This window comes from Lipotes vexillifer, unplaced genomic scaffold (genome assembly GCF_000442215.2).
Source record: "Lipotes vexillifer unplaced genomic scaffold, Lipotes_vexillifer_v1.1 scaffold462, whole genome shotgun sequence".
Lineage (NCBI taxonomy): Eukaryota > Metazoa > Chordata > Mammalia > Artiodactyla > Lipotidae > Lipotes > Lipotes vexillifer.
Genome location: NW_006770402.1, coordinates 587,261 through 604,407, shown reverse-complemented (window position 1 = coordinate 604,407; position 17,147 = coordinate 587,261).

Genomic DNA, 17,147 nt, shown 5'->3' with positions numbered 1-17,147 from the left:
CCAGGGCACAAACCCGTGTCCCCTGCATCGGCAGGCGGACTCTCAACCACTGCGCCACCAGGGAAGCCCTGTGGTTAACTTTTATATATGATCCCTTTTGGGTGACAAGATATGGCTTCTTCTTTGTCAGCAAGCTACTATGCAGTACCAGTATGTAGAAAGTTAACTTTTTGGAATTATATAATTACAGAACAAGAAAGCATAAGTAAGAAGGTACTAGAAGTAAAAAAAAAACAACCCCAAAACAATGAGGAATAGTATCATTAAATATTATCCCTTGGTTTTCTTATTTTGTTATGGTGTTTTTAATGTTTTCAATGTTTATTCTTTAATCATGGTTAAAAATGATCTGTGAACACTCCCCAACTCCTTCCCATGTTAAATTACAAATCTCTTAATTAGGTTCTATTTTAAATAGTGTTAATAAGAACTTAGAGTCATGGATGGATGTCTCATTTTCCTAATTATTGGTAGTTATATTTAGTAATAACAGCTTCTATTTTCTTGAATCACCTATGCGTCAGGGACTTTATATGCATTTCTTACCAAATACAGAAACAAAACAAAATAAAAACACAAAATACAAAGAGTATTTTATTCCTGACTTAAGGAGGAAACATCCTCCAAGAAGTTGTGATACATCTCTAATCACTAGATAGCTATGAAGGCATCTCATTGACTCCAAAACACGGAAATTCAGCTACATTAATTTTTTTCCATTGCATCATATTTCTGAGGAGGAAATAACATCAATCTGAATCAATTAAATTTGCCATAGTAACATTATTGAGGAGATCATTTAGAAAATTGGACTCAAACATATTCTTTCCATTGAAACTTGAAATTTAATAGCAAATTATAAGGACTCAGCTTATGTTTGAAGATTTATTCAATCTTTCTGGAAATAATATAGAAGTCTTACTTTTGCATTCAATGCTGAATTTAAACAATAAAAAAACCCACTTGCTTATACTTTAGAAAAATATTCCTAAGAAATGCTGATATAAACAAAAGTATAGTGGAGTCTGTCTTTTCATCCAAACTGCCAAAATTTTAATAGGAAGAGTAAAGATGACTTATAAAGCCATTGGTTGGCAACATACGTAAGAAAGATTTATGTTTTATACCTACTCATAGATGAATCCTTTTATTACTTAAAACTTCTTCTGCTCTTTAGTTTTTATTAGTTTGTTTTTAGTTATTATTGGCAGCAAATGAGTAGTGATGTTAGTGGAATAAAAGTTACAAATAATGAAAAAGGACATAATTATTCTCCAAACACTAAATTATTGGCTCTACAATTTTCAAAGTTTGACATTAGGTGATTTATACAATTTAAGATAAAGCCATTGTAAAAAGAACATTTATATTGTTCTTCCATTCTATTTAAGAAAAGAATATAGATGTGTATAAGATATACTATTACTAATAGTGATACTATCAACATTAATAATAAACTTAATATTCATTAAGGATTCACGTTTTATACATGATATCTAATTTAATCCTTAAAGAAAAGCCTGAATATAATTACTGTTATTCTCCCCAATTTACAAATGAGGAAACTGAGCCACAGAGAAGGTAAGAAATTAGTGGAACCAAGACTCAAATATAGGTAGATTTCAGAATATATGATTTTAAGCATAGCAGAACTGAATTATGATACTATGTTTATATTTTCTTTATAGTTGTTGGATCATGGTGAAGGTTACCGTGATATTACTCTTAGGCAAGATTCTATACTGCATCATCATTATTTTTTAAAACAGTTCTTATTGATTAGCAGAGTTAATGGGAAACATCAAGATAAATTATGTTTGAAAAATTCAAACAATTCATGTCCAAATAAGCCACAGAGCTGAAAATGCCAACATAAGCCCTGTATTAGTTATCTTTTTCTGGGTAAAAGTGTATCACAAATTTAGTGGCTTAAAACAAGACACATTTATTATCTTATAGTTTCTGTGAGTCAGTAGTCCAGTCACAACTTAGCTGGGTATTCTGTCCAGAGTCTCCCAAGGCTGCAATCAAGGCATCGATGAACTGTTCTCATCTGGAGGCTCAGCTGGGAATATTCTACTTCCAAGCTCATTCAGCTGAGCTTCAGTTGCTGGCAGAACTGAGCTTTGTTTGGTTTTTGGAAGAATTTCTTTCTTTGTGGTTTTATGACTGAGGGCCCTGGCTTTTTACTGACTATTGGCTGGAGGCCACCCTCAGATCCTAGAGCTTACTTGAAGTTCTTAAAAGCCTATGTAGTTCCATACTACATAGGCTTCTCCTACATGTGTACTTACTTCATCAAGAAAATGTGAGATTATGCTTCAAACTATAATATTGTACATTCATGACATAACTGGAAAATCACAGAAAACATACTGAGAACCTACTACTTAATTCCCAAGGGCAGTGAGTCTCAGCCTGGGATATCACTTGGAATCACCTGGGAATATTTTTTTTTATTGAATGTAATTGAGTTACTGTGTAAGTTTAAGGTGTACAACCTGTTGATTTGATAAATTTATATCTTGCAATATAATTACCACCAAAGCTAACACCTCTATCACATCACATAATTATCATTTCTTTTTTGTGGTGAGAACATTTAAGATCTAATCTCTTGGCAACTTTGAAGTATATGACTGTATTGTTGATTACAATCGCTATGCTGTGCATTAGATCTTCAGAACTTATTCATCTTCTTGTTGCACATTTGTAACCTTTAACAGCATTGACTCAATTCCCCCACTCCTCCAGCCCCTGGTAAACATCATGCTACTGCTTCTATGAGTTAGGTGTTTTTAGATTCCACATATAGATGATATTATTCCATGTTTGTCTTTCTCTATCTGACTTATATCACTTAGCATAATGCCCTCAGGTTCCATCCACCTTGTCACAAAAGGCCGGATTTCCTTCTTTCTCATGGCTGAACATTATTCCATTGTATATATATACCACAACTTCCTCTGCCACCCATACATCCAATAATGCTGCAATAGACATAGAAGTGCAGCTATCTGTTTGATATTATATTGTCATTCCCTTTGGATATATACCTAGAAGTGGGATTGCTGGATCATACCATGATATAGATCATTATAGTGCTGTAATTTTAATTTTTTGAGGAACCTCCATATTGTTTTCCATAGTGGCTAACCATTCCCATTGATGGTGTAAAAGTGTTCCCTTTTCTCCACATATTCAACAACACTTGTTATCTCTTGTCTTCTTGATGATAGTCATTTGACAGAGTGAAATACTTGCATTTTCCTGATGATTAGTGATTTTAAGCATCTTTTCATGTACCTGATGTCCATCTGCATGTCCTCTTTGGAAGAAATATCTATTCAGTTTATCCACCCATTTCTTAATCAGATAGTTTATTTTCTGTTACTGAGTTGTATGAGTTCTTTATATAATTTGGATATTAACCCCTTATCTATAGTTTGCAAATATTTCCTCCCATTCTGTAGGCTGCCTTCTCATTTTGTCAATTGTTTTTTTTGCTGTGCAGATTATTTTTTAGTTTGATATAGTCACACTTGTTGATTTTTGATTTTGTTGCTTGTGCTTTAGGTGTCATATCCAAAAAATCATTGCCAAGACCATTGTCAAGAAGATTTTCTCTATGTTTTCTTCTGGGAATTTTATAGTATCAGGTTATGTTTAAGCCTTTAATTCATTTGAATTAATTTTTGTGAGTGATGTAAAGGAAGGGCCCAGTTTAATTTTTATGCATGTGTTTATCCAGTTTTCCCAGAACCATTTGTTTAAAAGACTATCCTTTCTGCATTGAGTGTTCTTGATTCACTTGTTAAATGTTAGTTGACTGTATATGTAGGAGGTTGTTTCCAGGCTCCCTATTCTGTTTCATTGGTCTATGTTTCTATTTCTATGCCAGTACACAATGTTTTATCTACTATAGCTTTGTAGTATAGTTAGAGATCAAGACATGTGATGCCTCAGGCTTGTTCTACTTTCCCATGATTGCTCTGGCTATTCTGAATCTTTTGTGGTTCCATATGAATTTTAAGATTTTTAAATTTTTTTTGTAAAAAATGTCATTGGAATTTTGATATGGATGCAATGAATATATAGATGGCTTTGGGTAATATGGATTTTAACAGTACTAATATGATCCAGGAAAATGGGATATTTTTCTATCTCTTTGTATCTTTTTCAAATTCCTTCATCAAAATATGTTTCATTGTACAATTCTTTCACTTCCTTGATTCAATTTATTCCTAAGGAGTGTATTGTTTTTGACGCTACTGTAAATAGGATGGCTTTCCTCATTTTTTTTTCAAATATTGAATATTTGAAAAATCTTTTTCAAAAATTGTGTCTAGATTCACAATTGACTTGTGTATGTCGATTTTATATCCTGTGACTTTACTGAATTCATTGATTAGTGCCAACAGTTTTTTGGTTGAGTCTTTAGGATTTCCTACGTATAAGATCATATCATCTGCAAATAATGACAATTTTACTTTCTCCCTTTCTGATTTGATTCCTTTTATTTCTTTATCTTGCCTGATTGCTCTAGCAAGGACTCTCAATACTATGTTGAATAAGAGTGGACATTCTTGTCTAGTTCCTGTACTTGAGGAAATTCTTTCACTGTTGTGTATGTTAATCATGGGTTTATATGACCTTTATTACGTTGAAGTGTGTTTTTTACACTTAAATTCTTGAGAATTATTATTATGAAAAGATGTTGTACTTTGGCAAGTAATTTTTCTGCATCTATTGAGATGATCATGTGCTTTTTTACCTTTCATGCTTTTAAAAAAATTTTTTTTTTCTATTGGAGTATAGTTGATTAATGATGTTGTGTTAGTTTCAGGTGCACAGCAAAGTGACTCAGTTATACATATACATATATCTGTTCTTTTTCAAATTTTTTTCCCATTTATGTTATTACAAAATATTAAGGAGAATTCCCTGTGCTTTACAGTAGGTCTGTGTTGGTTATCTATTTAAAATATACCAGTGAGTACACGTCAGTCTCAAAGTCCCAGTCTATCCCTCCCCCCAGCCATTCCCCCGTGGAAACCATAAGTTCATTCTCTAAGTCTCTGAGTCTGTTTCTGTTTTGTAAATAAGTTCATTTGTGTCAATATTTTTAGAATCCACATATAAGCAATATCATATGATATTTGTCTTTCTCTGTCTGACTTACTTTGTTTAGTGGGTTAATCTCCAGGTCCATCCATGTTGCTGCAAATGGCATCATTTCATTCTTTTTAATGGATGAGTAATATTCCTTTGTACATATGTACCACATCTTCTTTATCCATTCATTTGACAATGGTCATTTAGTTTGCTTCCATGTCTTGGCTATTGTAAACAGTGCTGCAATGAACATTGGGGTGGAAGTTTCCTTTTGAACAATGTATTTCTCTGGATATATGCCCAGGAATAGGATTGCAGATCATATGGTAGCTCTACTTTTAGTTTTGTAAGGCACCTGCATACTGTTCTCCACAGTGGCTGTACAAATTTACGATTCCCACCAATAGTGTGGGAGGGTTCCTTTTTCTCCACACTCTCTCCAGCATTTATTGTTTGTAGACTTTTTGATGATGCCCATTCTGACAGGTATGAGATGATCATTGTAGTTTAGACTTGCATTTCTCTAATAATTAGACATGTTGAGCATCTTTTCATGTGTCTCTTGACCATCCATCTGTATGTCATTTTTGGAGAAATGTCTATTTAGGTCTTCTTCCTATTTTTTGATTGGGTTTATTTATTTATTTATTTATTTTTATTGAGCCTCACAAGCTGTTTGAAAATTTTGGAGATTAATCCCTTTTTGGTATCATATTTGCAAGCATTTTCTCCCATTCTGTGTGTTGTCTTTTTGTTTGGTTTATGGTTTCCTTTGCTGTGCAAAAGCTTTTGAGTTCAATTAGGTCCCATTTTTTTATATTTGTTTTTATTTCTAATTACTGTAGGAGACACATCAAAAAATATATAGCTGCAATTTATGTCAAAGAGTGTTCAGCCTATGTTTTCCTCTAAGAGTTTTATAGTATCCAGTCTTAGCTTTAGGTCTTTAATCCATTTTGAGTTTACTTTTGTGTATGGTATTAAAGAATGTTTTAATTTCATTTTTTTACTTGTAGCTGTCCAGTTTTCCCAGCACCATTTATTGAAGAGACTGTCTTTCCTCCATCATATAGTCTTGCCTCGTTTGTCATAGATTAATTGACCATAGGTGTGTGGGTTTGTTTCTGGGCTTTCTATCCTGTTCCATGGATCTATATTTCTGTTTTTGTGCCAGGAACATACTGTTTTGATGACTGTAGTTTTGCAGTATAGTCTGAAGTCAGGGAGCAGTATAGTCTGAAGTCTTCCAGCTCTGTTTTTCTTTCTCAAATTGCTTTGGCTATTTGGGGTCTTTTGTGTCTTCATACAAATTTTAAGATTTTTTTGTCCTAGCTCTGTGAAAAATGTCTTTGGTAATTTGATAGGGATTACACTGAATCTGTAGATTTCCCTGGGTAGTATAGTCATTTTGACAATACTGATTCTTCCAATTCAAGAAGATTGTATATCTTTCCAACTGTTTGTGTCATCTTTAATTTCTTTCATCAGTGTCTTATAGTTTTCTGAGTACAGGTATTTTGCCTCCTTAGGTAGGCTTATTCCTAGGTATTTTTTTCTTTCTGATGTGATGGTAAATGGAATTTTTTCTTTAATTTCTCTTTGTGATCTTTAGTTATTAGTGTATAGAAATGCAACAGATTTCTGTGTATTAATTTTATATCCTGCAATGTTACTGAATTCATTGATGAGCTCTAGTACTTTCTGGTAGCATCTTTAGGATTTTCTATGTATAGTATCATACCATCTGCAAACAGTGACAGTTTTATTTCTTACTTTCCATTTTGGATTCCTTTTATTTCTTTTTTTCTCTGATTGTTGTGGCTAGGACTTACAAAACTACATTGAACAAAAGTGGTGAGAATGGGCATCCTTGTCTTGTTCCTGATCTTAGAGGAAATGCTTTCAGCTTTTCACTGTTGAATATGATGCTAGAGGTAGGTTTGTCATATATGGCTTTTATTATTTTGAGGTATATTCCCTCTGTGCCCACTTTCTGGAGATTTTTTGTCATAAATGGGCATTGATGTTTGTCAAAATCTTTTTCTACATCTATTAAAATGATCATATGGATTTTATTCTTCAGCTTGTTAATGTGGTGTATCACAATGATTGATTTGCAGATATTGAAAAATCCTTGCATCACTGGGATAAATTACACTTGATCATGTATTTTTCGATTTGGTTTGTTAGTATTTTGGTGAGGAATTTTGCATCTATGTTTATCAATGGTGTTGGCCTGTAATTTTCTTTGATCATAATATCTTTGTCTGGTTTTGGTATCAAGGTGATGGTGGCCTCATAGAATGAGCTTGGGGTGTTCCTTCCTCTACAATATTTTGGAATAGTTTCCAAAAGATAGGTGTTAACTCTTCTCTAAATGTTTGCTAGAATTCACCTTTGAAGCCTTCTGTTCCTGGACTTTGTTTCTAGAAGTTTTTAAATCTCTGTTTCAATTTTGGTACTTGAGATTAATATGTTCATATTTTCTATTTCTTCCTAGTTCAGTCTTGTAAGGTTGTATCTTTCTAAGAACTTGTCCATTTCTTCTAGGTTGTCCATTTTATTGGCATATAGTTTTTTGTAGTAGTCTCTTATGATCTTTTGTATTTCTGTGGTGTCAGTTGTAACTTCTTTTTCATTTCTAATTTTATTGATTTGCATTCTCTCCCTTTTTTTCTTGATGAGTCTGTCTAAAGGTTTATCAAATTTGTTCATCTTTTCAAAGAACCAGATTTTAGTTTCATTCATCTTTGCTATTGTTTCCTTTGTCTCTATTTCATTTATTTCTGCTCTGATCTTTATGATTTCTTTCCTTCTACTAATTTTGGGTTTTGTTTGTACTTCTTTCTCTAGTTGCTTTAGGTGTAAGTTTAAGTTATTTGAGATTTTTCTTATTTTGTGAGGTAAGATTTTGTTGCTGTAAACCTCCCTCTTAGAACTGCTTTTGCTCTGTCCCATAGGCTTTGGATCATCTTGTTTTCAATGTCATTTGTCTCTAGATATTTTTAAATTTCCACTTTGATATTTTCAGTGATCCATCGGTTGTTTAGTAGCATACTGTTTAGCCTCCATGTGTTTGGGTGTTTTACAGTTTTTTTTTTCTCTTGTACTTGATTTCTAATCTCATAGCCTTGTGGTCTGAAAAGATGTTGATGTGATTTCAATTTTCTTAAATTTACTGAAGTTCGCTTCATGACCCAGCATGTGTTCAGTCCTGGAGAATGTTCTGTGTGCACTTGAGAAGAATGTGTATTCTGCTGCTTTTGGATGGAATGCTCTATAAATATCAATTAAGTCCATCTGGTATAATGTGTCACTTAAGGCCTGTGTTTCCTTATTGATCTTCTATCTGGATGATCTGTCCATTGAATAAAGTGGGGTGTTAAAGTCCTCCACTATTATTGTGTTAAAGTCCCCCACTATTATTGTGTTACTGTTGAATTCTCTTCTTATGGCTGTTAGCATTTGCCTTATATATTGAGGTGCTCCTATATTGGATGCATATATATTTACAATTGTTGTATCTTCTTCTTGGATTAATCTTTTTTTTTCTTAATATCTTTATTGGAGTATAATTGCTTTACAGTGGTGTGTTAGTTTCTTCTGTATAACAAAGTGAATCAGCTATATATATACATATATCCCCATATCTCCTCCCTCTTGCGTCTGCCTCCCACCCTCCCTATACCACCCCTCTAGGTGGACACAAAGCACTGAGCTGATCTCCCTATGCTTTGAAAGTTTGCATCTTTGAAAGTTCACAACTTGAAGGTTCATATGTAGGAGACTTACTGTATTGCTACTCCAGCTTTCTTTCGATTTCCATTTGCATGGAATACATTTTTCCATCTCCTCACTCTCAGTCTGTATGTGTCCCTAGATCTGAAGTGGGTCTCTTGTAGACAGCATATATACAAGTCTTGTTTTTGTATCCATTCAGCCAGTCTATGCCTTTTGGTTGGAGCATTTATTCCATTTATGTTTAAGGTAATTATCACTATATATGTTCTATTACAATTTTCTTAATTGTTTTGGATTTTTTTTGTAGGTCTTTGTTCTTCCCTTCCTCTTTTGCTTTCTTCTTTTGTGATTTGATGACTATCTTTAGTGTTGTGTTTGGATTGCTTTTTCTTTATTGTTTTTGTATCTATTGTAGATTTTCAGTTTGACATTACCATGAGATTTTGATATAACAGTTATATATAAACAAGATTTTTTTAAGCTGCTGGTCTTTTAATCTCAAATGCATTTCCAATATCCTGCATTTGTGCTCTCTTCTCACAATAGCTGGTTTTGATATTATATTTGTGTGTAGATGATTTCCTACCTTTATGTTATGTTTCTAGTTGTGGCCTTTTCTTTTCCACTTAGAGAAGCTCCTTTAGCGTTTGTTGCAAAGCTGATCTGGTCATATTGAATTCTCTTAGCTTTTGTTTGTCTGTAAAGCTTTTGATTTCACTTTTGAATCTGAATGAGAGCCTTCCTGGGTATTCTTGGTTGTAGTTTCTTCCCTTTCATCACTTTAGATATATCATGCCACTCCCTTCTTGCCTGCAGAGTTTCTGCTGAAAAATCAGCTGATAACCTTATGGGAGCGCCATTGTATGTTATTTGTTGCTTTTAATATTTTTTCTTTGTCTTTGATTTCTGTCAGTTTGATGACTATGTGTTTTGGTCTTTTCCTCCTTGGGTTTATCCTGCCTGGGACTCTGTGCACTTCCTGGACTTGGGTGACTGTTTCCTTTCCAATGTTAGAGAAGTTTTAAGCTATTACCTCTTCAAATATTTTGTCAGGTCCTTTCTCTCTTCTCCTTCTGGGACACCTATAATGTGAATGTTGGTGTGTTTACTCTTGTCCCAGAGGTCTCTTAGACTGTCTTCATTTCTTTTCATTCTTTTTTCTTTATTTTATTCTGTGGCAGTGATTTCTACCATTCTTTCAGCTCACTTATCCATTCTTCATCCTCAGTTATTCTGCTATTGATTCCTTCTAGTGTATTTTTCATTTCATTTATTGTATTGTTCTTCTCTTTTAGTTTGTTCTTCTTCTAGGTCTTTGTTAAACATTTCTTGTGTATTCTTGATCTGTGCCTCCATTCTTTTTCTGAGATCCTGGATCATCTTCCCTATCGTTACTCTGCATTTTTTCCCCAGTAGATTGCCTGTCTCTTCTTCACTTAGTTGTTTTTCTGGGGTTTTATCTTGTTCCTTCATCTGGGACACATTACTCTGCTGTCTCATTTTAACTTTCCTTGATTGCGGTTTCTGTTCTGCAGGCTGCAGGATTGTAGTTCTTCTTATTCTCCTGTCTGCCCTCTTGTGGATGAAGCTAAGAGGCTTGTGCAGGCTTCCTGGTGGGAGGGACTGGTTCCTGCCCACTGGTATGTGGTTCTAGGTCTTGTCCCTCTGGAATGGCGGCCTCCATGATGGCTCACCAATGAGTACTCCCCAGAACTGCTGCTGCCAGTGTCTTTGTTCTCACAGTGAGCCACAGCCACCCCCACTGTCACAGGAGACCCTCCAATACTAGCAGGTTGGTCTGGTCCAGTCCCTTATGAGGTCAATGATTTTTTCCCTGGGTCCTGGTGTGCACGAGACCTTGTGTGCACCCTCCAAGAGTGGAGTTTCTGTTTCCCACAGTCATGTGGAATTCCTGCAATCACACCCCACTGGCCTTCAAAGTCAGATTCTCTGGGGGTTCCTTCATCTGGTGCCAGACCCCCAGACTGGGAGGCCTGATGGGGGCTCAGGACTTTCACTCATATGGGAGAACTTCTGTGACTTGTTTTTCAATTTGTGGGTCACCCACCCAGGGGTATGGGATTTTATTTTATCGTGATTGCGCCCCTCCTTCCATCTTATTGTGGCTTCTTCTTTGTCTTTGGATGCAGTGTATCCTTTTTGGTAGGTTCCAGCTTTTTTTTTCAATGATTGTTTAGCAGTTAGTTGTTATTTTGGTGTTTTTGCAAGGAGTGAGCTCACATTCTTCGACTCTGCCATCTTGCAACTTCCCAGAGAGCTTCTTCTCTTTCATTCTTTAATGTGATGTTTCACATTTATTGATTTGTATATGTTTAACCATCCTTGCATATGATGGGTAATTCCATGATGTTTGATCAGCTTAATGTGTCATTGAATTGTGCTAATATTTTGTTAAGAACTTTTGCATCTATATTAATCAGGGATGTTGGTCTATATATTTCTTGTTGTATCCTTATCTGACTTTGTTGTCTAGATAATGCTGGTTTTGTCAAATGAGTATTCCCTCCTTTTCCATTTTTTGGGAAGACTTTGATAAGGGTTGAAATGAATTCTTCTTTAAATGTGTGACAGAATTCACCAGTAAAGCCTTCTGGTCTTGGGGTTTTCTGTGTTGGGAGGGTTTTGATTATTGAGTTAATCTCACTAGTTATTGATCTGTTCAGATTTTCTACTTTATCATGATTCAGTCTTTGTAAATTACATGTATCTAGGAATTTATCCATTTCTTTTGGTTATCCCTTTTGTTGGCATATAATTGTTCATAGTAATTTCCTATGATTCTGTATATTTTTATGGTGTCAGTTACATCTCATGTTTCATTTTTTATTTTGAGTCTTCTCTCTTTCATTTTCTAAGTTAGTCTAGCTAAAGGTTTGCCAATGTAACCAGCTCTTAGTTCTGTTGATCTTTTGATTTTTTTCTATTCTTTTCCTTATCTCTGCTTAATTTATTTACACTCTCATCTATTGTTTTCTTCTTCCTTCCTCTAACTTGGGCTTAGTTTGTTTTTCTTTTTTTAGTTTCTTAAGGTGTAAAATTAGATTGTTTATTTGAAAAGTATTTTCTTGATATGTGCATTTATTACTCTAAACTTCTGTCTCAGAACTGCTTTTTGGCCTCCTAAATGTTTTGGTGTGTTATGTTTCAATTTTTACTTGTTTTGATATATTATTTTATTTTCCTTTTGATTTCTTCTTTAACCCATTGATTGTTCACAGGTGAGTTGTTTGGTTTCCATATGTTTGTAAATTTTCCAGTTTCCTCTTTGGTTGATTTACAGTTTTATACCATTGTGGTCAGAAAGGTATCTGGTATGATTTCAGTTGATTGAAATTTGCTATGACTTGTAAGAGCCTTAGTCACTTTCAGTTCAAGGATTTTTTTCTTCCCTCTTCTTTCTCTCAAGGGAATCTTATTTGTCAAATATAAGTTTACTTTTTAAAGCAGCATTCAGTAATGTTGGAACTGATTATTCTTAATCCATTCTCCTAGCCACTTCTCAGCTATAGAATATTTTTACTTGATCTTGGGCATTGGTCTCTCCTCTGAGCATCTGCTGCTGTTTTACAAACTTCTGTCTTGATTTTAGGTTCACTGAGCCTAAGGTACATCCCATGAAAATGCCTTTCTTTTCCAAACTTGAGAGTTTTTCCATTCTACTGGTCCGTTCGGACACTCACACACCACTATTTAAGGACAGAGCATAGAAACTCTCAGCAAGGGATGGCGGGATTCTTTAAATTGCCCTCAAGATTATTTTACCCATTACTTCACTCATTACTACACCATTTTTCATACTGGTACCTGGAGAGAGAAATTAATTGTGAGTCTGTCCCTTATATCTAAATATTTGAAGACATTCTATCTACAAGAGATCATGTATTATTTCAGATAGTAGAACTAGGATGGGTATGTGGTACCTTATCTGCCTTCAATCTCTAAGTTTCAAACTCACAGCTTTGTTTCTGATAGTTAAGCATGACACAGTATTTGCTATATTGGGTCTTAATTCTAGCTTTTCCTCAGCCTGGGAAACTCTCCTGTAAGACTGTCTTCTATTGATTAGGCAAATATTAGCTCAAATGTTCCTTCTTCCAAAAATCCCTCTCTAAACAAACATCTTATCTCAGAAGCCCCCCAGTCAGTCCCTATCATTTCACCCTGCTTTCATTAAAGAATATACATTATATTTGTAAATTATTTTGTCTTTCTCCACTTCATTGTGAGATTAGGAGCTTTTTTCTGTGTCTCATTTGTCTCCCAAATACAGACCAAAGTCAGGCATATAGTTGATAAATGGTTGCTTAATGAAAGAATGACATATGGATAAACATATGTGGATATTATCTCTTGTTTAATTGTAACAAAGGCATGAGAAACAGTTTGGGAAATATTTTGTACTGACTGCTGTTCAACTGTATATAGTAGTTTATATTATTATGTATTTTGGATAACAAACACAACTAAATCTAGTATACCAAATAGGTTGCTAAATTTACGATTCTAGAAGCCTGATTGCAAATAGGCTTAGCACCAGAAATTACTTTGTTTTAACACAGTAGAACATTAATTTTAAGTATCAGAGGAAATATTTTTTTGACTTCAATTAGAGAAAGTTAGGGGAATTAAGGCATTTATAATGTGTCACAAAGTAAAGTACCAAAATCTAGAAAATTAGAAAGATATTACATTATAAAATATACTATATTATGAGTAGATTAAGTTATAATTTCACTTTTAAAAAAGTGGCTTATCAAAAAGCTGCTGTAGAAGGAAAGGGGAATAGATATTCTGAAAATGGAGGAAATAGATGAAAAGAAACAATATAAAGAGTTAGAGTGTAAGAAAACACAGTGAAGTAAAAATCTAAACATAGAATTACTTTATTGTTCATAAATGGCTTTTAAGATTATAATAAAAAGCATTTACACATACTCAGGGGAAATATTCTAACAGAGAAATACTCCAGAAAGAACATTAATGATAATGTTAAAAGGGAACAGTACTGTCATGTTATTTGTCAATTTTGTCATTAAACTGTAGACAAGTGAGAAATAAAGAGCTTGAAAACTTGTCAGTTGAAAAAGTAGATAAAAGAGTAGTAATTAGAAATATTTGCTATATGCAAATCAGTGGGACCTGTTGACCTTATTTTCTATGATTTTTCAAAGGATTGTTTTATGCATTTATCATTTCTGAAAAGTCCTCAAGACACGAGGCTGTATTGGCCTGTATATGAAAAGTGATTTAGTATTGAAAAGCTCCTGAAATCTACAAACAGCCAAAGTGAATCTAATTAGAAGGAGAAGTCTAATGGGGTACCAGAGATTTATTGCTACATTGTCATGGTTAAAATATGCAACAGTTTGGAAAAAGCAAAAGCTAAATATTCAAATGATATTTGTAAATGTTTGTTAGTAGATAAGCAGGAACTAAAAAAGCTAGTGGAAATAGAAGTACTATAAAAAGCTTTAAGCTATTCAATTTGTCAAATTTTGACATGCTGCAATTAGCAACAAATCTAAATCTCACAACAATTTCTGAAGGGAGGAGCTTCCGGGAAGATGGTGGAAGAGTAAGACATGGAGATCACCTTCCTCCCCACAGATACACTAGAAATACATCTACACGCGGAACAACTCCTACAGAACACCTACTGAATGCTGGCAGAAGACCTCAGAACTCTCAAAAGGCAAGAAACCACCCACGTAACTGGGTAGGGCAAAATAAACAGAGACATAAGGATAGGGACGGGACCTGCACCAGTGGGAGGGAGCTGTGAAGGAGGAAAGGTTTCCACGCACTAGGAAGCCCCTTCGCAGGCAGAGACTGAGGGTGGCGGAGGGGGAAAGCTTCGGAGCCACGGAGAGCACGGTAACAGGGGTGTGGGGGGCAAAGTGGAGAGATTCCCGCACAAAGGATCGGTGCCGACCGGAACTCACCAGCCCGAGAGGCTTGTCTGCTCCCCCGCCAGGGCGGGCGGGGGGGCTGGGAGCTGAGGCTCGGGCTTCGGAGGTCAGATACCAGTTAGAGGACTGGGGTTGGCTGCGTGAACACAGCCTGAAGGGGGTTAGTGTGCCACGCCTGGCTGGGGGGCAGTCCGGAGAAAAGTCTGGACCTACCGAAGAGGCAAGAGACTTTTTCTTCCCTCTTTGTTTCCTGGTGCATGAGGAGAGGGGATTAAGAACACTGTTTAAAGGAGCTCCAGAGACGGGCACGAGCCGCGGCTAAAAGCGCGGACCCCAGAGACAGGCATGAGACGCTAAGGCTGCTGCTGCCGCCACCAAGAAGCCTGTGTGCGAGCACAGGTCACTATCCACACCTCCCTTCCGGAGAGCCTGTGCAGCCTGCCACTGCCAGGGTCCCGGGAACCAAGGACAACTCCCCCTGGAGAACGCACAGCATGCCTCAGGCTGGTGCAACGTCATGCTGGCCTCTGCCGCCGCAGGCCCGCCCCGCACTCTGTGCCCCTCCTTCCCGCCGGCCTGAGTGAGCCAGGGCCCCTGAATCAGCTGCTCCTTTAACCCCATCCTGAGTGAAGAACAGACGCCCTCTGGCGACCTACATGCAGAGGCGGGGCCAAATCCAAAGCTGAGCCCCTGGGAGCTGTGAGAACAAAGAAGAGAAAGGGAAATCTCTCCCAGCAGCCTCAGAAGCAGCGGATTAAAGCTCCACAATCAATTTGATGTACCCTGCATCTGTAGAATACATAGACAACAAATCATCCCGAATTAAGGAGGTGGACTTTGAGAGCAAGATTTATGATTTTTACCCCTTTTCCTCTTTTTGTGAGTGTGTATGTCTATGCTTCTCTGTGAGATTTTGTCTGTATAGCTTCGCTTCCACCATTTGTCCAAGAGTTCTATCCGTCTGTTTTTTTTTTAATTTTTTCTTAATTAATTACTTTTTATTTTAATAACTTTATTTTACTTTATCTTCATTCTTTCTTTCCTTCTTTCCCTCCTTTAGACAATGAATCATCCCAAATTGAGGAGGCAGACTTTGAGAGCAAGATTTATGATTTTTTCCACTTTTCCTCTTTTTTTGAGTGTGTATGTGAATGCTTCTATGTGAGATTTTGTCCGTATAGATTTGCTTCCACCATTTGTCATAGGGCTCTATCTGACCGTTTTTTCTCTTAATAATTATTTTTTTATTTTAATAACTTTATTATATTTTATCTTACTTTATTTTACCTTATCTTCTTTCTTTTTTTCCTTCCTTCCCTCATTCTTCCTTCCTTCCTCCCTCCTTCCCTTCCTCCTTTCTTTTTCTACGAATTCTTTCTATTTCTAGAATCCTTTCTTACTCCTTTTTCTCCCTTTTATTCTGAGCCGTGTGGATGAAAGGCTCTTGCTGCTGCAGCCAGGAGTCAGTGCTATGCCTCTGAGGTGGGAGAGCCAACTTCAGGACACTGGTTGACAAGAGACCTCCCAGCTCCACATAATATTAAATGGCAAAAGTCTCCCAGAGATCTCCATCTCAACACTATCACCCAGCTTCACTCAAAGACCAGCAAGCTACAGTGCTGAACATCCTATGCCAAACAACTAGCAACACAGGAACACAAACCAACCCCTTAGCAGAGAAGCTGCCAAAAATCATAAGTCCACACACACCCTAAAACACACCAGCAGACCTGGACCTGCCCAGCAGAAAGACAAGATCCAGCCTCATCCACGAGAACACAGGCACTAGTCGCCTCCACCAGGGAGACTACACAAGCACTGAACCAACCTTAGCCACTGGGGACAGACAGCAAAAACAAAAGGAACTAAGAACCTGCAGCCTGCAAAAAGGAGACCCCAAACACAGTAAGATAAGCAAAATGAGAAGACAGAAAAACACACAGCAGATGAAGGAGCAAGATAAAAACCGACCAGACATAACAAATGAAAAGGAAATAGGCAGTCTACCGGAAAAAGAATTCAGAATAATGATCATAAAGATGATCAAAAATCTTGGAAATAGAATGGACAAAATGCAAGACTCATTTAACAAGGACCTAGAAGAAATAACATGAAACAAGCAACGATGAACAACACAATAAATGAAATTAAAAATACTCTAGATGGGATCAATAGCAGAATAACTGAGGCAGAAGAGCGGATAAGTGATCTGGACGATAAAATAGTGGAAATAATTACTGCAGAGCAGAATAAAGAAAAAAGAATGAAAAGAACTGAGGACAGTCTCAGAGACCTCTGGGACAACATTAAACGCACCAATATTTGAATTATAGGGGCTCCAGAAGAAGAAGAGAAAAAGAA